The 24,217-nt window shown below is 44.5% G+C and overlaps 1 long non-coding RNA gene across 1 annotated transcript in view; it reads right to left on the bottom strand.

Annotated features, from left to right (window-relative positions):
- Positions 1-743: 743 nt before the first annotated feature.
- Positions 744-24,217, bottom strand: part of LOC138581152 (uncharacterized) — a 358,284-nt gene continuing 334,810 nt past the window's right edge. The window contains exon 2 of the long non-coding RNA XR_011304453.1: positions 744-7,529. This is a non-coding gene — a long non-coding RNA (uncharacterized lncRNA). The remainder of the gene's footprint in view (positions 7,530-24,217) is intronic.

Genomic DNA, 24,217 nt, shown 5'->3' on the forward strand with positions numbered 1-24,217 from the left:
TCTGAGCACAAGACCTGCCCCATTTTAAATACTGTGCCGTGTCTTTAGGGCTCTGCTGAAACAGATACCCACCCCTGCTCTGGACAATCACCCCATCTGTAACAATGTCTTTGACAGTGGCTGTGTTTTTAATTTTACTCGCACCCCCAGGTCACCAGGGGCTGGGTGCTCGTGCTTGAGTTGTTTTTTCTGTTTTCTAATAGGGTTGGTTTGCGGGTGTCTGCTAGTTGCTCATCATAAGTCTTTGCAGCCACCAGGTATGTTGATAACTGGGATATTTCTGGGGCAGGTGTATTGACTGGGGGCTGGCTGAGTTAGAATCAGCTATTGCTGTACTAGGCCCATCGGGTATCTGCGGGATAGCGGTTGTGGTATGATTTTCTCAATCCCTGGGGACCTCAGGGGTTAGTGTGCTGTATTCAACATTTTGGGGCATGTCTAGCACAGTATCAGGCTGCGCCCCTGTAGATGTTCCACAAGGTGCCTCATAATGCCCCACGCTGGTTATTCTATTATGTTCAATACTTGGAACCCTGGCTACTGTGGTATCGGACTGCACTCCTGTGGCTGGCTCACAAGTTCCTGCCGATAAAAAACACCCCTTCCACATGTTCAAAAGTGCCCCGGACAACAGATTGCACAATTTCCTTACTCTTGCAGTAAGCCTTTAAACTTTTTACAACGGTAAGCATTTTCTTATAACTTTGTTTCATAGTGAGGGCCCTATATGATTTTTACAACTCTTTCGCACAATATCGGGGTCTTTTTTATTTGTATTCTTTTTGATAACAGTTGTATACTTGCATATACCCTCAGAATCATCTATGATAATAATACTAGCACTGAGGTCATTTGAAATGTTAAAAATACGAACATTGAGCCCCACCCCCACATCATTACCACCTCCATTTTCAGTGTCTGCATTGTCACCCATACATGCACCTGTTTCACTGACAATATTACTGACTCCCAGCTCATGCGTATTAGTAGGATCTGTCTGGTGAACATCAAAATACTCAATTACTATTACCTGTGCAATCACCAGATGATGCCAGTAGCTCACGTGGTGTTATACTGACCATTGTTGCCACCTTTGACAAAGCAAAATTATATCTTCTTACCCTGTAATGTTAATTGCACACTGCTCTCCACCCTTGGCTAAGCGAAATTGTTTCTTGTTGCCTGTGATGTTAATTTCCCACTGCTTGCCATCATTGGCTAAGCAAAATTGTTTCTTGTTAGCCTTTGATATTAATTGCCCACTGCTCGCCACCCTTGGCTAAGCAAAATAGTTTCTTGTTAGCCTGTGATATTAATTGCCCACTGCTCACCACCTTTGTCTAAGCAGAATTGTTTCTTGTTAGCCTGTGATATGAATTGCCCACTCACTGCTCGCCACATTTGGCCAAGCAAAATTGTTTTTTGCTAGTCTGTGACCCGTTCTCCACCACCGCTGGTAATGCGTAATTGCACAATTGCGTAACTTCCTAGCTAGAACATAGCCTAGACCACAGTTTGACCACCTACATGAAAATGAATACCACAGAGACACACTAACCATCACCTAAAACAACTTAAAAGTTGTAGGTACTATTATGCCTTGAGCCACAACTCGCTAAGCGAAATTGGCAACCTTCAGCCAGTGACTGACCCTAAATTGACTAAACACTGTATCAAATTTAGACTATTCAAGGTAGACAGAAGTAACTCCAACACTAGGCCATACCAGCCACACTAGAATACAATATATGGCAGCCTCACTAGCTAACATTACTACCTCCCTAATGAACCATTACAACTATGTGACCTCTGCAATGGCCCAGACTAGGATCACTCTAGGGCAATCCCTTTCCACGCCCCTCCACCATCCGGACTCGAGCTTCATCCAGCCAACTGGCGCTCGCCAACCAGTGAATAAATATGATCTTGAGACAGGGCTAAGGAGCAATAGGCAATAGTATAAATAACAAGCTATACAAATGGAATTCAGAAATCTCCTATAGTCATAGTCGCCCTTGCCTACTTACCGAGAGAAACAACAAATTAGCTTCTCGAACCAAGCTCAAACGAGACTCGTTCAGCACCACTGACATAACTATCGTAAGAAGGAACCTACTCCTTTCAATCAGAACAATTTGTACCTGGTTAACCTCTAAAAAATACCACACTACTAACCCCAAAGACAAGCTTGACTTCCTGTGTAATACTCCTGGTCCCACTCCTAGATTCAACACTGACTCAACCGGAGTAAGTGCACTTAATCAGTGCATCACACCTTCAGCGACACTTAGCATGAGGAAACGTGTACTCAATTATAACATCCAGGGTACCTTTATCAATGCCAGGTCTCTACCAGCCGATGTACTAGATATTGCAGACATCATCACATCACATAACCTTGACTTCCTAGCGATCACCAATTCATGGCTCCATGCAGCAGCAGGACCAGCCTTTGCCCTAGCTGTTCCAAATGACTACTCAATTTGCAGAATGGACAGACTAGCTGCCAAAGGGGGAGGTGTAGCCATTATACCTAGAAATACCATGAACATGAGAGAAACCTCTAACACAGCTAACCCTTCAGGGGAACTACTATAAGTAAAAATGGATTTCACCACAACCACTACCTTGAATATCCACCTGATATACAGACCACCAGGGCCTGTACTCAACTTTGTAAATGATGTAACCCAGCTCCTCTCATCCAATTCTAAACCAAAATCCCAAACCATTATCATGGGTGATTTCAATGTAGGTCTTAACGACCCGCTAGACAAAAATGCACTTATCCCTTGCTAACAAGATATCAGCACTAGGCTTCTCACACAACATCCAAACCCCTACACATGTAAAAGGACGCAGCTTAGACTGGATAGCAGACCTGAACTGTAACTCTGTCATCACCTCAAACTCGGCCTGTCCTTGGTCGGACCACCACCTTATAACTTTTAACATCGATACTAAGTCAGGCCCAATCAACTGTCCACAATTGGCACCGGCAGCCCCAACAAGAAATAAACAGAACATCACACCCGATAGCCTGCTACCTCTTCTGCTACCAATACTAGCTCCCGAAAATGGCACTTAAAATAACCCTACCTTAATGACAAAACAGTATAATGAAACGGTACTCACAGCAATAGACAAGCTAGCTCCTCTGTCCACCCACAAAGCTAAACAACTGGCACATTTAAACAGGTGGTTCACCCCTGCCTTAAAAGAACTAAGAAAGGCTAAGAGAAGAGCAGAATCGCACTGGAAAAAAACACTTAATGAACAAAACAAACTTAAATTCACTAAAGCGGCCCATGAGGACAAACAAGAGGTCCTCCTGACAAAAGAATCAACAAGGCTAAGTTTAAAAGTAAAGAACTCTTCTCTATCCTCAGAGAATTAGAATCTCAAGTCCCCCAAGCAGAAAGCTACAATAAGGATACTAACTGGTGCTCCAATATCAAGAATTCTCTTCTAGATAAAAGTACACTACTACTTCAATCTAAAATTACAACCAAAACAAATCTAGTCCATACAACTGAGCCAACTATCAAGCTCCCGAACGTCACAGCCAACAATATACTCCCTCAATTTGAATTTCCTGAGGTCACAAACCCATAAGTCCTGTATATTATCTCAAGCCTTAAACCCTCAAGGTGCCAAGGCAACCCATGTCCGGCTGCAGTCATCAAAGACTGCGCACCACAACTGATTCCACTCATCATGAACCTCATCAATGCCTTGTTATGAAACAATTGTGTCCTGACAGACCTAAAAAGCGTGTGGGTGCTCCCCCCTACTAAAGAAGCCCACACTTGACCCAAACATACCGACTAATTACCGCCCAAACACAACAGTGCCCTTCTTACTAAAATACTAGACAGTGTAGCATATCTCCAAATTCAAAAGTACCTGGAAACCAATATCCTTCTAGGGTTACGTCAGTCCGGATTCTGCCCTAGACATGGGACAGAAATAGGCCTTCTGGATTTAAAAATCCAAATGGACGAATTAAAAGATAAGGGAAAACTAGCCCTTCTTATCCTATTGGACCTCTCAGCTGCGTTTGATCTTGTGGGCCATAATATCCTATGCATAAACCTGGCCTCAGCAGCTAATTTCTCACCTAACGCCACACAATGGATAAAGTCCTTCTTAACAGATAGAACAATGAGAGTCTTCTCCCCTAAGTCCGAAGCCCACCCTACAGCGGTTACATGTGGAGTACCCCAAGGGTCATGCGTCTCCCCAACGTTGTATAATATTTTCACCAAACCTCTATTTGACCGCTTGAACGATTTGGGTGTTACCTACACTAATTATGCAAATGACACACAACTCCTCATCCCTATCACTGGTGATCATGACACTGACACTGCCACACTTAATGCCATCTACCTTACGATTCAAGCATGGATGGCTCATCACGGACTGTGCCTGAATGATGATAAGATCGAGTTGCTCCTCATAGAATCACAACTTTGGCTATCCAAATTAAAGGACTCCTACAAATCCTTTAACATTGATGGTAATATCTTCAAAGTCTCCAATGAGGTTAAAACCCTAGGCTTCTACCTGGACTCCTCACTCACTTTGTCAAAACAAGTAAATGCAACCTCATCAACAAAAGCCTACAGATGAAAACCTATTAATGCATGTAGACTGTTCCTGTCGCCGTACTGCTGCATCACCCTGGCTAGAGCCCTCATCCTGACTCGCCTTGACTACTGTAACGTCCTATATGCCGGGACCAAGAACCACATCATCAGAAAACTTCAAGTATTGCAAAGCAATGCACTGAGAGCTTCTCTCAATATCCCTATAACTACACACATCTCCTCAACTAGACCGAAAGTCCACTGGCTACCAGTACAAGACCGTATCACGCTCAAAAACCTCACTATGACTCACAAATGTCTCCACCAGTCGGCCCCATTATACTTGTCAGACAAAATCTCTAAACCTTATCGTGATAGACCCACAAGAACAGCCTACATGCACTGCCTGGCCATGCCAGGATTTAACCTACAGAAAGTGGGTGGCAGCCGCGTTCCCACAATAGCTAGTAAACAATGGAACACCTTGCCAGTCAAACTTAGGGCCCAAGACTCCTTCTGGACCTTCCGGAAACATAAAACACACCTCTTCACCCAATGTCTGAATGTCTGAATAACTAAACTATTCACATTATCTTTGTATATATTGCACTGTCATAAGTACCATGGGAGATGACCTCAATCAACTATGTAAAGAATGTAGATAATTAATATAAACAAAACTGTAAATGTAAATGAGTAACTTGTCGTGTACATACGTAACCATGTTAACTGTTGTAACGTCCTATGTAAGAAAAGAACCCAGATGCCTTAGGGTTAGGTGCGCTATTTAAATAACTAAATAAATAAATAAATAAATACATGTACAGAAATATCACCCTTCTGTTCAGTTGTACCAGCAGTATCAATATCCATAATTGGGAGGGGGTTGCTAGGATGTGTTTCAATGGGTGTATCGCTGTGAGTGCGTGATGGGGCTGTAAACTCATGGCAGACATCAGACACATCGGTTGGAATACCGTCAGTTGCCACATGGTCATTTGAAATGTTAATCACACCAACATTGTACCCCTCTTCCTCATTATTCACCCCCCCTCTTGAGCATCAACAGTGACAATATTAATGATGCCAACATCTTTTGTGTCAGCAGCATCTATAAATGCACCTGTTTCATTGGTACTGACAACATTAACAATGACAACATCTTGAGCATCAATAGGATCAACCTGTGAGGTATCAAATGCATTCACAGGAATACCTTCACATGCAACATCAGTGTCATTATATACATTCGTAGAGGGGTCATTAAGAAATGTCTCTAGGGCTGTATAGCATCTAATGGGTGCAGTGTCTGAAAGCTCCAGGGGAGGGGCGGCCTGGCACTGGATTGTAACACATCCCCCTGCAGACTGACCATCAGTGAACCAAACTCATTCTCTGTGTCAATATGGTTAACAGGGGTAAAATATGGTTGCACGCACCCCCCACCCCTCTCACACCCCTCATTCACCACCACACTAAAGTCTTCATACCGAGGCAGTGCAAGTTCACCCTGCTGTCTAGATGGAAGATGTACAGGCGAGTTGCTGACAGGGTTCACTGGTGCATTAGTAGGGCTATCTAAACTATTGACAGCTGTGCAGCTGAAAGCATTATCCCCACCTTCAGAAGTAGCAACAGTTACATTTTCAGGATTAGTTAATACTGGATAAGATGCTGCAATGCCTTCATCGTCGCTACATCATCGCTAATCATGACAACATCACTGATGACGATCCCCTGCTGAACACATCAGTTTGTAATTCCTGCCCCTTCTGCTCTGGTGTAACAGCCCATGTCTCGCTCTTGGGACCATATTTCTTTAGACGTAGTTGGGACCCACTGCACCGTGTCTATCTTACAACATCAGGATATATCATAATAATAATAATAATAATAATAATAATAATAATAATAATAATAATAATAATAATAATAATAATAATAATTGGTTATTTATGACGTGCTTACAGATACCTAGTGGTTTCTAAGCACGGACTCAGTATCGAACATTTGTTGCTCTGTGTCATCTTGCTTCCCAGATAAGCACATTGCCCCTGAGCTATCCTCCCGAGACATTTTCAACATTGTGCTGTGACTTTAGCCTCTTGGAACATTCAGAATTTACATCGCCACATCCCAGCTCCTGCTTCAGCGCACACCTGGCCTACGGCTGTACACTTTTAAAGCAACATTTCAGCCCCAAACCAGTGGTAGGCGTGCATGATGGTGCTGGTAATACCAGGGCCCCCATCCCCACACAGGCAAAAGAAGTTTGAGCATTTAAAGACCCTGTAAAAGCCACCAGCACCATTGTGGTGGGGGGCGCCAGTCCATGGTCAGGGTATGAAACCAGGCCACCCTCTGTAGTGTTCCAGGGCTGGACATGTGTTAAATGTGTCACCCCCATTGCCTGGCCCCTTGCGCTGGTAGAATATGGGGGGTTGCCGTGGTCTCCCAGGTTCCCGGTTAGGCGTCCGTTTGTTGGGCCATTTCCAAGGTAATGGTTGCAATGGACCAATGCGGGGACAGTGAAGAAACCATAATGTCTCATTGGAGTCCCAGCCACTCCATTGACCCTTGCCAGGGGCCCCAATCCAGCAATGCCCCTTGCTGGATCTGAAGAACAACTCAATTGCTTTGGGTCCCAGCCACTCCATCAACCCTTGCTAGGGGCCCCAATCCAGCAATGTCCCTTGTTGAATCTGTAGAGCACCTCCATTGTGTTGGGGTCCCAGGCACGCGATCAACCATTTCTGCGGGGCTCAATCCAGCAATGCCTTTGCCGAATTGGAAAAAAACATTCAACCCCATCAGAGGCGTTTTGAATCAGATCTACAAATGTCCATAAATCCAATGGCTACTAGTTGTCGGGGTCCAAATTCCATTTCTTCTGGGTCTGCCTTCAGCGCCATCCAGCTGTTGGAATACATGGTATCTCTAAATAAATGCAAAGAGAATGTAGCATCAGAACAGGATATATTATACACTTTGCCAATCACCTCTTTGAAATATTCAGATACAATTTTCCATCTGCAGCAAAACACAACATATTGTAATGCAAGCACCCATATCTCAAATCCAATGTAACACTTGCCCCCTTAAAACAAATTGACATTCCAATCAGTTTTTGTGAAAGAATTTCAGCTACAATGCTTCATCAAAATGTGTGATCTTTGACACATACTTGAATCCCACTGTGCATGGCCTGTCGGAATTGGGGGTTCACAAAGCCCCTCAGCTTCGGGTGTCTGTGTTGTGCGAGACACGGCTCGAGTTAAAACTGTATTTTAAAAAGGCTATTACATGGTATCTCACAATAAACAGATGAAGCGATGTTCGCCCTAGCAACCCCATTTAAGCTTCAACATGTAAAAGATGAGTCCTTAATCTGTGAGATTCCCTTGCACGCAGATTCCATATGTTTTTCACTGCTTTGCTCGCACCAAAATAATATAAATTGTATCACTTTACACACGCATAACAAATAATGTAAATTGTAATGCATACTTGGAAATACAAAATGAGTACAACAACCCTGATTGGACATTAGCTAAAACATAAACATGAACTGGCACAGAAATGGGAACTTGAAAGAAGCCATCTTTTACACACCTCCAATCACCTCTTTAAAATATTTGGATACAATTTTCCATCCGCAGCAATACACAACATATTGTAACGTAAGTGCCGGCAAATCAAGTTCAATGTAGTGATCTTTGATAAAACCTCTAATCCCATCACATATGGCCTGGGAAAAATGGAATTTCACAAAACCCTGCCGCTTTCATACATAACAACCCCAAGAGTGTCACATCAGGTCATAATCAATCTGTGATCAATGAGCGAAATGCTGCTTTGAATATTTTACAATCAGTAGCACCACGCAAGCTAGAAGAAACATATTTGCAGGAATATGGTGTGTGCACGTGTGTGCATGTGTGTGCAATGCAGGATCTTACTCCTTGATTTGGGGAGGATTTGGGCCCCTGCAAAGATTGCATTTTGCTCTAAAATGTCATCTCTGCTGGGGGTGCAAGTTGTAGAGTTCACATTATTTGAAATAAGACCCCCCATTGTTTACAGTTAAATCATTGTCACTTAAATAATTGCACGGGAACACACACTTTGGGTGAATAGTGAAGTTAGGATTTTACCCCACTCTATAAATTGGACCACATACTTTCCAAGCTTTAATATCAAAGTTTTGAAGTTCAGATTGAGGGCGTGCTCGGTTTAGATTTCTCTCAATTAAAGAGAAAGCATGTGTGTAAAGGCATGTCCATTTGTAGAACACCTTCCTCTTAGATCAATTATACGATTTAGAATGCACATTGACCGGTGTTGAAAAGTAGAGCCTGTTTTCTTTCTATTTAACGGGCCTTCCTTGTTATTTTAGAATTGCATATGTGTGATTTTAATTGTTTTAAATTCTACAATAATTGGCCATCTTTTAAGTGTGGTCTTTTAACACATTAAGTACATTTTGATTAAATGTTGATTGATTGTGTGACCACCCCATAACCACTTATACTTCCTGTAAACTATTATAACCTATTATCAAGTGCTATAGACAAAATCTCAAAACAGTTCTACAACATAAGCTCTGCTTCCAGTAGTACTGCTTCTGTGATCTCACACACTACAATTCAAAGATGCAGTCCATCTCTGCCACATATGACTTTTGCAGACCCAATTTTGTCTGTGCCTGTTCATCACCTTTGAGTAATTCTAGCTGACATGAAAAGCCTTGGGCTGAACACAGCACCTGAGACCGACTTCTAAAATAAATAACAATAATTTCGCATTTATATAGCGCTACAAACCCTCAGGTATCTGAGCGCTGCTTATTATTACCCAGGGTGTGTGGTGCTCATTTATCGACCTCAAGGATGAAAGGCTGAGTGTGGCCCTGCCAGAATTTGAACCTGCGTTAGCAGGATCTGCACTGATGTCAAAGCGAGTGCTCTACTCGCTGTGCCACTAAACACGTGTTGTGCCACTACACACTATAAACATATTTAACCAGACTGCCTCAAAAAGGGTATGCAGTACCAGTAATTTCAGTATCATATGTGTCTTTGCTCTTTACAATAAATGCATTCTAAATATTTCTCAAGTCAAAACAAATTTTAAACAAAAGGCCCAAATATAATTTAAACCACAGATTTAATTGTTAAATACTGGCACAGACATGGCACTTCAAAAGCTAATGCACCCCAGACAGAGCCCAATTCCCCAGGCCCCAAAACTGTACATTTTTACAAATACGAAACCCAATACAGTGAAACACAGGTCTTAAAATACCCCAAATCGTATGCATGTCTAGTTTGAAATTAAAAAGCAATTCACCTTAATCTAAGCCAGGGAGGTTCTTGAAATCAACTGCTAATCTGATTAGTAAACACAGGGCTTGCGTTCAATCAATGCGCAGCAGGGGTAGTCTCAGTCCTTGCCAGGGATCGACGTGACTCCAGATAGCACAGATTCCTCACAGGTCCCGCCAGCAGCTCCAGACAATTAGTCACTCAACATGAGACCCCACACAGGGTATTTTCCAATGACAGACCCAGCTGTCATTATTTTCAACTTCAGGTAAATTCACACAGCTCTCAGGATCTGTCCCTGCACCAGTCAGAAGTATCCCTTTTAATGAGTAATGACTTGCAGCACCACACCCCTCCCCATTCTGCTTCCTGGTCTCAGAGACACGATGCATCTAGACTGGTCACCAATTCCCAGACTTCCTGCACCCTGTGTATCTCCTGCGTGCTCTGCAGCATAAATGCCCGCTGGCTTCCTGGGTCACAGTAGCAGAAGCTAAAATGAGCCAGGTACTGTTAGGCCCTGGAGGCCTCTGCAATAAGGACAGGCACACCGAGGTTAGGAAACACGTCTTCGTTTATTTAAATACAACTTCTAACTGCCTGCCGTGGGGCGGTCCTCCCACGCAACGTCCCGCTTCACGTGGCCGGCCCACGTGACTCGACTTCTGTCTCTTAAAGAGACAGTGTAACAACACCCCCGGACAAATGTCCTTACAACAACAACAACATTAACATTCTTCAACTAGGCGCATCGGTTTCTTCACGACCCGATGGGGTCGACCGTTTGCGGCTTCTCCTGGATCATCTTCCAGCTCTTGCACTATCCTCCCTCCTGGGCGAGCCAAGAATCTCGGGGGTGACCACAGCGAGTCTCTCGGGTCCGTTGGTAATGGTTCCGGATCTGGGGGATCTCGCTGGTGGACGTATCCTCGACGTCGGTCTCCGGCTGTGGGGGCCGGGCCTGGGTTAGGCGTGCTGGTGGGTGCCTGGGCCTGGGTCTGCTGCTGGGCTGGGCCTGGGATCAGGTTAGCCGCTGGAGCCCCCGTGGAGTTGGGCCTGGGGTCAGGCTTGTCTCTGTGGCGCACGTGGAGAGTTCGTTTTGAATTTACAACACGCACAAAAAAAAAATTTTTTTTTTTTTTTTTTTTTTTTGTGGACCGCACCCGCGCCCTTCCTGTGTCGTGGGCACCTCGGGGTGGGTTGCCGGTGAGCCGGGATCGGCGTCTCGTGAGATCCGGAGTGGAGGAGGAGGCGGGCGCTCGCAGGCTGGGCTTGTCGGCACCCGACGCGCACTGCAGAGCTCGGATGGCGCCGTGGGCGGCGAGGAGGAGGAGGAGGAGGAGGACTCGGCGGCCCTGGAAAACGCCTCGTCGCCAGTTGTTAGGCCCTGGAGGCCTCTGCAATAAGGACAGGCACACCGAGGTTAGGAAACACGTCTTCGTTTATTTAAATACAACTTCTAACTGCCTGCCGTGGGGCGGTCCTCCCACGCAACGTCCCGCTTCACGTGGCCGGCCCACGTGACTCGACTTCTGTCTCTTAAAGAGACAGTGTAACAGGTACCTCCGGGCTGATGTTTCCTCTCTCTTTCATATAACCCCGTCACCATTCTATCATAAGCTGAAAATAGCCATCCCATCCTTTATGAGTATAGCTGATATAGCGGATAATAAGAAAACAGCACGTGTATTTGTGGCTGTTGGGAATCCTGTCATGCCGAGGTGACTCATCAGAGCTAAATATACAAGTCCCTCTTTTCAGTTCCCAGTTGTGTTCGCTGCTGAGGTATTCAGAATGCAGAAATGCCTGTGTGAATAACCGGGATTCCTCTCATTCCAAAGGACCCGAGTCACTGTAATACGTAAACTGATCCTGATCTTCGCAGTGCAAAACCACTCCACACAGCCACCCTTGGTTCTGATATTTTCGCGCCACCAAATCCTGAGTTCAGTCATTTGTATTTGTCTGCAGCAGTGCCATTGGTCTCAACGGCTTGGGGTCCTTGTAAATAGCATGGGGCTACTGAAGGCTATGACGGGCTGGTGTAGAGTCAGAGATCTATCCGCCAAACAGGTTTGTGCCTCTACAACAGCCCTTTCCATCAAGACCATGCATTGTGTTAATTTAAAAGAAACACGCATTACCCAATTGTTTTGGTCTTTTGTATTGGCAGTGGTAAACACACTTTGGCCCTCATTACAACTGAGGTGCTAAGTGCACCAACTTTACCACCATGGTGTAAACTAGGTTTACACCATGGTGGATGGCGGATTTACCGCCCCATTACAAGGTGAGTGGGGCGGTAAATCCCCATTTCCCATTTTCCCTTCCCCATTCCCATTTTTGCCCCATAGGGCATAATGGGAGTGGGGAAGGCGCTAATTACGGCACCGTAAATTACGGTGCCGTAATTAGCACCAAGGTGCCTTAGCACCATGGAACTTAACGCCTGCAAAAAGCAGGCGTTAAGGTGGGAATCAGGCGTTAAGGGTTAACGGTGGTGTTAACCCTTAACGCCTGAGTTGTAATGAGGGCCTTTGTGTATAAAATGAATTGAAATAGAGTTATTTTGGCTGCCATCAAAGGTCTGGGGGTGCCATGCAGACATCTATGTGTTCTCTACATAACATTTATATCAAGGTTTGATGTTACTAGGTGATGCGGCAAACTCAAATGTCCAGAGTTATTTTTAGGCAACGTCAAATGTCTGGAATGTCATGAGGCCATCTATACTATATATAGAAATGTTATCCAATTAATATAACATTTATATAAAATATATATACAAATGATATAACAAATATTGTGTTGATTATATTTTTGGGGGGTCATTAAATTGATATAAAAAATGATACTGAAATGTATATACAAATGTATATTAATTTTATATAAAACATGTTTGGTCAATCAGAAATGTTGGGGTTCTTATCAAAATTATATAAAATGTATATCAACTTGATATCAAAGGTGAGGGACTCAGGAAAAGTGGCAGGGCTAATACTGGAAATAGGGGCGGACCACCTGTCAAAATTCAACATTGAAAGAAAAGGTACCCCCTTGTACTACTGACGTATACAGATTTAGGCCTACACACATAGGAACACTCTGCACTTGGAAAAATATGAGCGAACACTGTATACACAAGCCATCTTCATTTAGATGACCATTAACTGCATTTAGGTTTAGGCCCGTCCCAGGCGGGAACATATATAAAGCAGCATCACATAGCTTTAATAAGAAAGATACATCCTAAAGTACTACACAAATACTAACTTTTCAATGTATAATTAGTATCATATTCTGGGGGAGTGACCTAAAGTCCTCCCTTGGTCAATTTCTGGGATCTGTGAGATGGTACAGCTCTGAAATCTTGTATAGCTTCAAAATTCACCAATGAGGACAGTGCATCACACTTTCGATCTCTGCTGCTGCAATGGCTCTCATCGTGGCATTCCCTCTCAATGTTCCCAGGCTGTGCCGATCCTGATCGGCACAGCCTGGGAACACAAACCTCTCTGTGCCACTCACTGCCAATTCTTACCTGACTAATTCCTCCACCCTCTGCTGCTGCACTGATTTTTCACCAGGCACACCTGGCAGATGCTGCCCCCAGTTGACTCACACTTACAACCAGCCCAGCTCTGTTTCTTCACTTGGGCAGCCTATTGATGTGTCGGGAGGATAGCTCAGGGGCAACGTGCTCGCCTTGGAAGCAACACGACACAGAGCAACACAGGCTCGATCTCCGGGTCCGCACTTAGAAACCTCTGGGTATTAAGTGCATTATAAATAACCAATCATATCATATGTGCTCCCAGCCAGCACAGCAAATTCCCTGCCACCACCCCAAGCAGGTTTCTACTGTTTAAAAAAAAAAAAGACCATTAATGCATATAAATAGCGCTCTGCCCTTTAACTTGATCTTCAGGGTCCATAAATCCTGTATAGCCCTTTGGTCAGGTTTATAAAGCTTAACTAACACATGAAAGACGGAAGGAGGGAATTATAAGCTACTCTGACTATGGATGCCTAATAGAAAGGATCAAAGATGATCAAAAAAGGTCCTTACCAACAGTGGACAGTTGTGTCTGTAATATCCAAAGAAGGAAAGACAACAAAAGTGCAAAACAATAAACAGGTAGGTTAGTAAGGAAGCTATACCCGGGTGGAACGAGGGGAGCACTAGTTCTGAGGTGGTGCACTACCAGCAAAGCGTCCCTGCGTGCACAAAAGGAGAGGAAGGAGAAGTCCAATGGTATGAAAAAAGTCTCAAGGCAGCAGTTGGTCGTTATCTGCAAATGTGTAACTTGCCAACAGGTCAGCAAGTCTTTGTTAACAGTAAATGGGTAACGTGGCAGCAAATGGTAAACTGGGCACAAAAGATTGTACTGGGTGTTGATAATTCAGAGCAATATGGGACTTACCAGTGCAGAAGTAACAAGCAGTGGGTAATTTAGGGAAGGAGTCTGATGGAAACAAAAGGCACCAAAGGACCCACGTGCTTACAACAGCAGAAGAAGACAGAGGAATCCATGGCGCTGTTCCAGTGCGCAGGCAGATTTGTGCAGATATAGCAGGTGATTCAATCTGTGAAACGTATGCAGGGTCTGGTACACAAAGCAGGCAGAAGAATTCCAAATCAACAAGCACAGCAGTCCAGGAGGGAATCGTGGTCAGAAATACAAACAGAGATAAAGAGTCTTTAAGGGAGCACGAAAAACAGAATCCAATAATGCAAGCAAGGTCTGCTACACAGAGTAAACAAGTCGGGAAAGCAGAAGACAAAACTTCGTAATGCCGGCTGCAACTTCAATCAGAAGCAGCGTTCTGCCCAGCTCCGAGGTTTAAATTGAGGAGGAGGCAGAACCAGATGAAAATGAGGCTCATGAGTCATTGCCTCTGAACGGACTTCGGGAGGCAGGAATTATGGGAATTGTGGTCCGCAATTACTGCTGGGTGAGCTGCAGCCACTATTCTCCAGGGCAGCTGCCAATGTGAATAGAATGGGGCAAGCTTAGCTAAGCCGGCCCATACACCCACTTTATGGTGTCATTTTAAAGCATAAATAGAGACAGCTGACAACAGATATGGACTCACAGATCCACTCACTTTCCTAATTCCGGCGAAGCACTCTGATCCAGCATTCTACATCCAGCTTTCATATTCATCCCGATCCAGATGCCAAGACTCTTGCCAGCAATAGAAAACTATTGATTTCAGCAAGGCCCAAATCCTCAAATTTATTCTATCCACCCAGTGAAGCGCTGTGTGGGCTGAGAAGGCCTTTTGAACCAGTATCCTGAAATTCTCTGGCTTGCCACCACTAGGCTTGCCTGAGGAAACTCGCTATCCAGCTGATGAAAATACCCACAAACTAGGAGGGCAGATCCTGTGCAAATCCGGTGACCGGCCTAGCTGATCCAGTACCGTGCCTGATGTGCTGTCTTTCCTAGACCAGACCCAATCCAATGACCAGAGCTGACGGTCACATTTAAAAACTTATCCTGTGAGTATTAATAGGAAGAACTGTGCCCCGTAGTATATTTGCATTGTCTTATCCCTTTCTCAAACCCATCCTATCTTTTCATTCAGAACCAGTATTGTTAGAACTATCATTGTGTTGACTCTTTTCTCATATGAAGAAGTCGAGTTTCCTCAATAGGCGGGTCACACTAATCACGTGACTATAAGATCCTTCTGTGGTATTCGCTTTTTCATAGTCATCCTCTAGTATAAGTAAACCCATTTGTCATTTTCAATGTGCATTTCTGTTTTCCATTCTCGCGCCTATTTTACAAAAACAACCTTTACTAAAACATCTATAACTCCATAAATGTTTGTGATAGAAACAACATTTCAACTCCTACTTGTACCTGACATCTGCAGCTATCTATAGAACCCATTGCGATTCTCCCGTTAAGTTTGCCACGAATTACAAATCTGAGAAATTCATACACGTGTGAAATAGCTGTAGTTTGTTTCCGACTTGGACTTTAAGATTTCAAATGTTTTCTTTGGACTAACTCATTGCTTGTGATTGTGTGCAACTGTTCAAAGCGGCTCCCATAGGAATTTACAACAATTTAAGTATTTTTGACCATATTTGGTGTTATGCCCAGGAAATTCCAGAGACAATTTCAAAAGCCATCCTGACAGCTGAAAAGTCAATTCCGTTTTTCTCTTGTGTTTTATGGGGGAAGGTGGGACTGATATTCTGTTTGATTTGTGCTATTCCTGAATACCTGCTCTCTCCTCCTATCTCTTTACATTGCCTATTGGGGTTGAGGGGTGTTGTAGGGGGAACCTCTAACCATAGTGCCATCTATACCCAGCCAACACAAAAGTATTATTTTCTGTGCTGCATTAGTTTTTGCTCATTACTTATTCCTGGTGTATGAAAGATACTATTCAGTGTTATATCACCCCATTGGTGATTGTTGTGTATCTATTAAAATATACTGTGATTAAATCTTAAATACACAATTAAATATTTACCTTTGCAAACTAGCCTGATTCCTGGTTCAGTGTGACCGGGGGGAGGAGGGGGAGGGTTCCAGGAGAAGGGGTATATCGTTCAGAATATTGAACTTATAGAAAAAAAAAATAAGGGTTTCAGTTGTGCACTACATGCTGGGCTTGACTTGGGTGTGTGCCGGATTGAAGTCACTTACAGCTTGGGGGCTCCTCGTGAGATCCTGAATTAGACATACCACTTGTGACAGTCTAAGACAGCGTGCTAGCCAACGGGGTACATACACCTTGTTGGGTTACCATACTGTGCCACACTGTATTAGCACCCCTCAAAAGAAATACTCAAAGGATTTGGGCCTGTTTGCAAAAGTAAAGTAACCCTGAGATAAGCCAGAAGGAAGTTAATATTTCCGGAATGGCGACCCCAGTGGAAATCAATATTGCAGGGGAACACCTACTGCACAAATTGTTTGTCAGGGGTGAATGGCTAGAACAGGACGAACAGGTATGGCTGCAGGGAATAAAACAAGAAGTCACTGAAATGAACCTAAATATCTGGCAGGACAAGGGGCCATTACATCAAGCACTCAGTGAGCTGTACATGGCCCCTAAAATAAAAGAGGAGCAATGCAAAATTGCCAAAATAGCAGCCTACCTGTACCTCCACATAGGAGTCATACAGGAAAAGTATGCAGACCATGTAGATTTCACAAAGAGGTAAGGGGAAGCACCACAGAAAGTCCAGACTAATCTGGACTCTGCAAAGTAAAGGCTCCAGAGTAGCCAAGAATCTGAAACCGAGGCTAGGCAGTATGCCGCCAAACTCCAAGAAGATCTGGTTCTCTTATTACAAAAGAATGCAGAGCAAGACACCCAGATACAGACACTACAAAATGAGTATCAGGAAAGGTTGGACTGCCTACAACAGAGTCAACAAAAGCTGGAGCAGCAATTAACTTTTAACAGAGTCTATGCAGAACAGTTAGTTATCCTAGAAGACCGCATAGATAAATTAAAAGAAGAAAATGATAAATTAATTATTACAGACTTAGAATCCCAAACAGCGTTTGATTAGGAGCGCCAAAAAGCTGGGGCACTTAAAACGCAGAGGGACGGCCTAGCTGCACAGAGGGGCACCCTAAGTCAGGAAAGGGACGCCTTAGGACAGGAAGTCAGCCATTTAAAAACAAAGTTAGAAGAAAGTCACCTGGCCCTTCAGGAACTGAGTGAAATCAAAATGGATTACAAAAAGCTACTAGAGCACACCAGGCGGGTGGAGGAGGCTCTGGCAAAGAATAATCAGACCAGTAAGGACCAAACTCAGGAGGTGAGTCTCCTGCAGCAAAACGTGGCCCAATACTCCCAATTCAGGCAGGAGGCACAGAGAGACAATGAGGCTCTCTGTGAAAAGAATGACAGCCTCCACCAACAGATTGCCATGCAAGAACAACTCATAGAGACCAGTAAGGCCTTAATAGAGGAGCTAAAAGGTCAGATTTTGGCATGTCATCAGGAAATAGGGGCTGAGAAATATGAGGTAAGATGGGAGAGAGAAACACCTGAGCATAACCTCAGGAACCCTGGCATCAGGGACTTTAATCCCTTCAATTCCATGGACTCTGCCACCCTCATGTCCACTGGCTCATATGAACCAAAGGCCACAGAGATGGCAGACTTCAATACAATGGGAAGTATGGGACTGACAGGTCAACGCCTCCCAGAAATGGATGGGCGGGCACCTATGTACAGGTTCCCAAATATTAGGGCTGGCGTCTCTGATCAGGGAGACTCCAGTGAGGGGAGAATCAGAGAACTGGATCCTCCGAAATATAACCTACCAAGAGATCAGTCAGTCAAATATGGTGGGGAATTCCATGAAAATAGGCCCACTAAGAGCATCCTAAAAACCTCTTCCCAGCTAGGGCAGTGGGTGGGTACTCAGCCAATCCTGGGAGTAAGAGAGAGTCAGAAGACTATTCTGAGCGCCACAGGTTTCAGGAGACTAGGCCCCCACATTCTGCCAACCATTCCCAAGCTCGCTGAATCAGGGAGAGCCTAGAAGATCAGACAGCCACCTCTGATAGCAGTGCCTCTAAGTCAGAGGATGAGTGGACAAGGGTGACCACAACTAAAAAGGCCAACAAAGTTAAGAGAGCTTTACTGAAAGATCCCCTGAAGAAAATCAAGGCTATTAGGAGCGTCATTATGCCCTACCATAAAAATGCCAAATATTCTGTTTGGGAGCACCTTGAGCTGTTTGAGCAAATGATGGAGACTTTCCACCTGAAGGACAGCCAAAGCTGTATTCAGTATGTCAAGTGGACATTTTCACCTGAATACTCCAGCTTCCTTGCGGGGTTGGGGGATCAGAACCATTTAAGATGGTCCACCTATCGGGCGGCCTTCTTAAAGCATTTTTTTTCAATCCACAGAAACCCTCAAGAAGCCCGCAAGGCAGCCTACAACCTGCAATGTGGGGAAGACCAGGCCCCACAAGAATTTGTCCAAGAGCTGAAACGTGCCTTTGCGCAGACCACCAGAAAGGTCCGCACAGACAATAGGGAATTTGTCAATACCTTCTTTCACGCCCTCCCTAAATACATTATGACCCAGCTGGTGAGGGACTTTCATGAGAAAAGATCACTAGACTGGGTCATTGAACAAGCAACTCGCATTTACGAATTACAGAAACCAGTAGAAAGTAAAAGTGCTAATAAAAACCCCAAAACAACCAACACCCTTGCAGGTGCTAAGGTGGCACAGGTGAAGGTTGGCCCCATTTTAGATTTGGAGATGGGGGGGCCTAAAAACATTCCTGCACAGAATCCTACCAACCCAAGACTCAGAAGGCCCTCGGGCCAATCCCAAACAGGGAGTCAGGGAGGTAACCCCACAAATGGGACCCCTAATTCCCCGTACTACATCATCCCCTGTTACAAGGGCAACAGACCCATCCTGGGATATGTGTGGACTCCTCCTGCCCAAGGGGGCGGATCCAACCAGACAGCTGCCAACCCAGGAAACTTCCCTCCTGACTTTCCCCAGGAGGGCAGTAATCCCCCAAATCCCGGGCTGAGTTTCTTTACCCGTTACCCGCCAAACACCAACCCCCAAAACAACCCTTCTTTCTTTCCCCACTTTCCTGAGCCCAGACAGCCCAATCTGGGAGAGGGGAGGCCAAGGGTGGAGGGGTACCAAAACTATCCCAACCAAGGGTATTATGGGAGAAGGGGCAGTTACCCTTCCCGTGATCAACCAAGGGTAGACCAGAGGACCCCGTACCAGCCAGAGCGGGTGTCCCAACTGGAGCGCCAGGTCCAGAACTTGGCACAGGATCTGGGTCGCATGCTGAGGGCTCAACAAGACCCTCAGATGAGCATGGCGACTCAGAACTCCTCAAATCAAGGGTCTGGTGCTCCAGAACAATGACAGGGGAAGAACCCCGACAACCCACCGGTTCCCAGGGAGGAGGCACAAGGGGAAAAGGGGTGTAAAGCCTTAGAGGAAGATTCCTTCCCCACTTGTGGAAAGCCTCTGGAAACCCAGGAATTGGAACCAGAATGTCCTGCCCCCGAAAGTCTGCAACCTAAGGAACAGAGGGTGGGTAGGAGAAATAAAGAGCCTAAAAAGGCCCATTTTGTGTAGGAGGTGCGAGTCTTCCAATTTGAAGGAGAGGGACCCTCAGAGGATTCTGGGAAAATGATCTTTTCCTTCAGGGATGGGGGAACTCCTCCCAAAGAAAAATGGGTCCCAAAGGATCCTGATCAAGACTGGGTAGATGTGGGGACCGAGTTAAAACCACCCATCATCAAACCCCAGAATGACCAGCAAGAAAATCCCCTTGTTCAAACCAATTCTGGTGACTGCCTCCAAAAAGGGGGGGGGGGGGGGGCAGCCCAGAATCAGAACCAGGGAAGCCCAAAACTTCCCCCATATCCAATTGCCACCTTTTTCTTACAGGTCCCCAAAATCCCAAACAAAATCCTGCCCAAATCACCCCTTTGTCAGAATCCAAAGCAAAGGAATTAACCTACCAATTGGCCAAAAATGTGCATTATCTTTGCCCCCTTGTGGAAAAGGAGGGAAGATTTTATGCCCAGGTCCAAATACAGGGGCAATGTACATTTTTGGCACTGGTGGACACTGGATCCCAAGCCACCCTTCTGTCAAAAAGGGCCTTTGATCAACTGAATTCGGGAAGGGGGGAGAAATTCCAATCCCCTCTCACCCCTCTTCCTGGGCAACCTCAGAACTTAGATGGGAATGAAATTTCTGTCGAGGGGACTGCGGATTTAGACATTAAAATTGGATGACACAAGGTGAAGCACCCGGTCATAGTTGTGACTCCAGAGGGCACACCATGTTTACTAGGGAATGACATCCTTTGTAGATTATCTCCCCTCATAGATTGTGTAAACAAGGTCCTCTGGACCCAGACTAACCGACCAATAAAATTGAAACAGAGTGAATTTAACCAGTGAACTGCGCCAAGTTACAGACAATACATCAAAACAGTTGTAATGTATTTTTAATTCCGTTCTACAGCCTGACACGTGTTTCGAGCAATGCTCTTCCTCTGAGGCTGTACATGCATTGTCAATTGATTGAAAAATTACATGTGCAGTTAATTGTTACATACATATAATAATGGCAAAACCAGGTAGAACAAAGAAGGGGGGAGAGAGGGGAGTTGTTGCCAAATTTTTAGTGCAAATTGCATGCCATCATTAGATAAATTAATTGCAAATTAGCATGACAATGAGTAAAATGAACAATCATAAGCGAAAGCAAATGCATGTAAGCAGTTACCATATCAGTGATGGCATCAAAGTAATTCCAGATTCAGGAGAGAAATGCCATCATTGATATGGTAACTGCTTACATGCATTTCCTTTCGCTTATGATTGTTCATTTTACTCATTGTCATGCTAACTTGCAATTAATTTATCTAATGATGCCATGCAATTTGCACTAAAAATTTGGCAACAACTCCCCTCTCTCCACCCTTCTTTGTTCTACCTGGTTTGGCCGTTATTATATGTATGTAAAAATTAACTGCACATGTAATTTTTCAATCAATTGACAATGCATGTACAGCCTCAGAGGAAGAGCTTTGCTCGAAACACGTGTCAGGCTGTAGAATGGAATTAAAAATACATTACAACTGTTTTGATGTATTGTCTGTAACTTGGCGCAGTTCACTGGTTAAATTCACTCTGTTTTCTACTGAGGGTTCTTGGTCTAGGCACCCTCAAACTAACAGTTGAACGCTGCCGTCGTTACAACCCTACAAGTAGGCATTAGCACTGGTGTTACTAGTGGCCTTCTTGACCGCCCCCCCTTTTCTGCAATAAAATTGAAACATAGTGTCAACCATGTTAGTTTAAATGGCACATGCCACATGGTAGAACAAAAACCTGACCAAATTGAATTCCATTTCCAAAATAACCAAATCCCTGACGTGACAATAATTGCAGTAGGACAACAAACTGGTGATGGGGAGTCCTCTCTATTTCTGAAAATCAACCTTCCTTCCAGTCTAAGGTGGCATTCGACACTGGAAGGGAACACTGTGAAATTCTATACAAATTCACAATCAGAAAATCCTACTCCAATAGTCCAAAATGATGAAAAATCAGCTCAAAGCTTGGCTGATATTCAGAAAATTGGAGAGCAGTTGTTCATCCCTATTCAGTTAACTGAAGGGAAGGACTCGGTTCTCGCCCGAGTGTGTGTGAACAATGGTAAGAGCTTCATCAGCGAGGTCATGTTCTGCAAACTCCCAATGATCCAGCCATTCCCACATTTAAACTGCTAGACAAATGGGAAATGGACCTGGAAACACCCAATTTCAAACATCTCCTGCCTAGGTGTATGCTCAAAATTTCCATTGGCAACAAGAGCATAGTCCATAATTGTTGGGTCGTGTGAGATGTCCCTCCTGCATTTTATTTAGGTAGTGAGATTCTCAATCGCTTTGCCATTAGTTTGGCCCTAATAAACTAATAAAAGCCTAATAAATAATAATAAAAGCTTGGTCCGATTAGCGGGTAATCCCATGGACTTTGATGACCCAGCAAAAGCATTTCTGTCAGCTCAACTGTTGCCATATGCAGTTGAAATTCAGATTGGAGAGGAAGTCACCATCCCAGAATGGACCCGACAATTTTCATTGGAAGTAAAAATTAAAAGAGGACAGAAATCCTGACGCCTATGTTCAACTGAATGCTCATTTCCAACAGCAAGGGTTGTGGGTAAACCCAATACCACTAGTCCATATAGAACATGACACCATTCGAGTAGAGGTGGATAACAGCGACCTAAAGAGTATCACTCTGGGCGCAGGCACCATTATTGGAATGGCGGTTGAAGACTGACATTTTTCCATAGATTTAGGTAACAAACTGTTGGGACAAATCCCCAAGGACTGTTTTGACAGTGATAGTGACGATGACACAAGACCAGACAGGATCTTCACCCGGCATGGGGGGAATTTCCTGGTGTGCTCTTCCTGCCCTTATGGTAAGGAATATGTGATCTGTGACTTCAGGAGGGATGAGGTGATCTTTCAAGACCATGAAGACTGCCTTCCCCACCTGAAGCCAACAGTCCAAGTCAGCACTCTGACCAGGGACTTCTCCACCCAGCTGGAGGAGGCTGCTGAGATAGACAAACCAGAAGTCTTTCCAGGATTCAGGCAGATGGTTGAAGAGAGAGTCAACCTAGTTGATGCCTGTGAGACTCTGGAGCAAAAGCAAAAATTGAAACAAGTTTTCTTAGAATTTCAAGATCTCTTTGCGGTGGACTCATATGACTGTGGTTGCACCGACATCCACACAACAACAATTCCCACGGACCCTGGTATGACTCCAGTGTTTGTGAAGCAATATCGCTTGCCTCTCGCATCAATGGAGTCGCTTACTGAAATAATTAAGAACCTTGAGTCCCGTGGGATAATTCGTCCTGTCCCCAGCATCTGCAATAATCCGGTGCTGTGGATTTTGAAACCAAACGGCCAGTGGAGACTGTGCTGACCTAAGGGAGCTCAACAAACGGGTCCATACTTCCCGATGGCCTCTTCCCTATATTGACCAAGGGCTGGCCCAGATCCAAGGGTCAAAGGTATTCACTGCAATTGACCTGAACAATGGGTACTGGACTGTACCTGTCAGTAGGGAGGACCAATACAAGCTGGCCTTTACCTTCGGGGGGTGTGATGCTGGAAATGCATCAGAGGGACAGGGCCTGTTAACTGAAGAGAAAAAGAAAGAAGTCTACCGTTTCCTGTGTACACTGGCTTGCTCATACCGCTGGTTGATTGAGGGTTTCGATTGCTGAATTCTTTTGCAGAATTTTCTCCAAAGCAATGTCTATTAGCTTAGAAGCCGCTATTAGCCATCTAGTTTTCGCTCCCGTGATCAAACGATTCCACCAGACATTGTTGTCGATAAGATATGAAGATTTTAACATAGGGCCGAGAAAGGCCTCTCTTTCGTGGTCAATTGAAGGACAAGTCATCAAAAGATGTTTGATTGTTTCTGTGGATTGGGAATCTCCACAGATTCTGCAGGATTTATCTTTCGATGTGGCCCGAATTGCCAGAACCTCTTGAGTTGGTAGAAGATTTAAACAGGCTTTGAGTAGAGTTCTCATCAGGCGCTTAGACGGATATTTCAGACAGTACTCCATTGGTTGCTTTAATTTGTTATAAATTGGTGGCAGGTGGTTTAGTAGCTTGTTCGTAGTTGAGTTGTCGTTAGTTTTTATCCAATCCAACCATTCCATTTTAGATTTTATTCTCATGGGATTCTGAATTAATTCCTCTTCTGA

This window comes from Ambystoma mexicanum, chromosome 3p, assembly GCF_040938575.1.
Source record: "Ambystoma mexicanum isolate Mex_15411 chromosome 3p, UKY_AmexF1_1, whole genome shotgun sequence".
NCBI lineage: Eukaryota > Metazoa > Chordata > Amphibia > Caudata > Ambystomatidae > Ambystoma > Ambystoma mexicanum.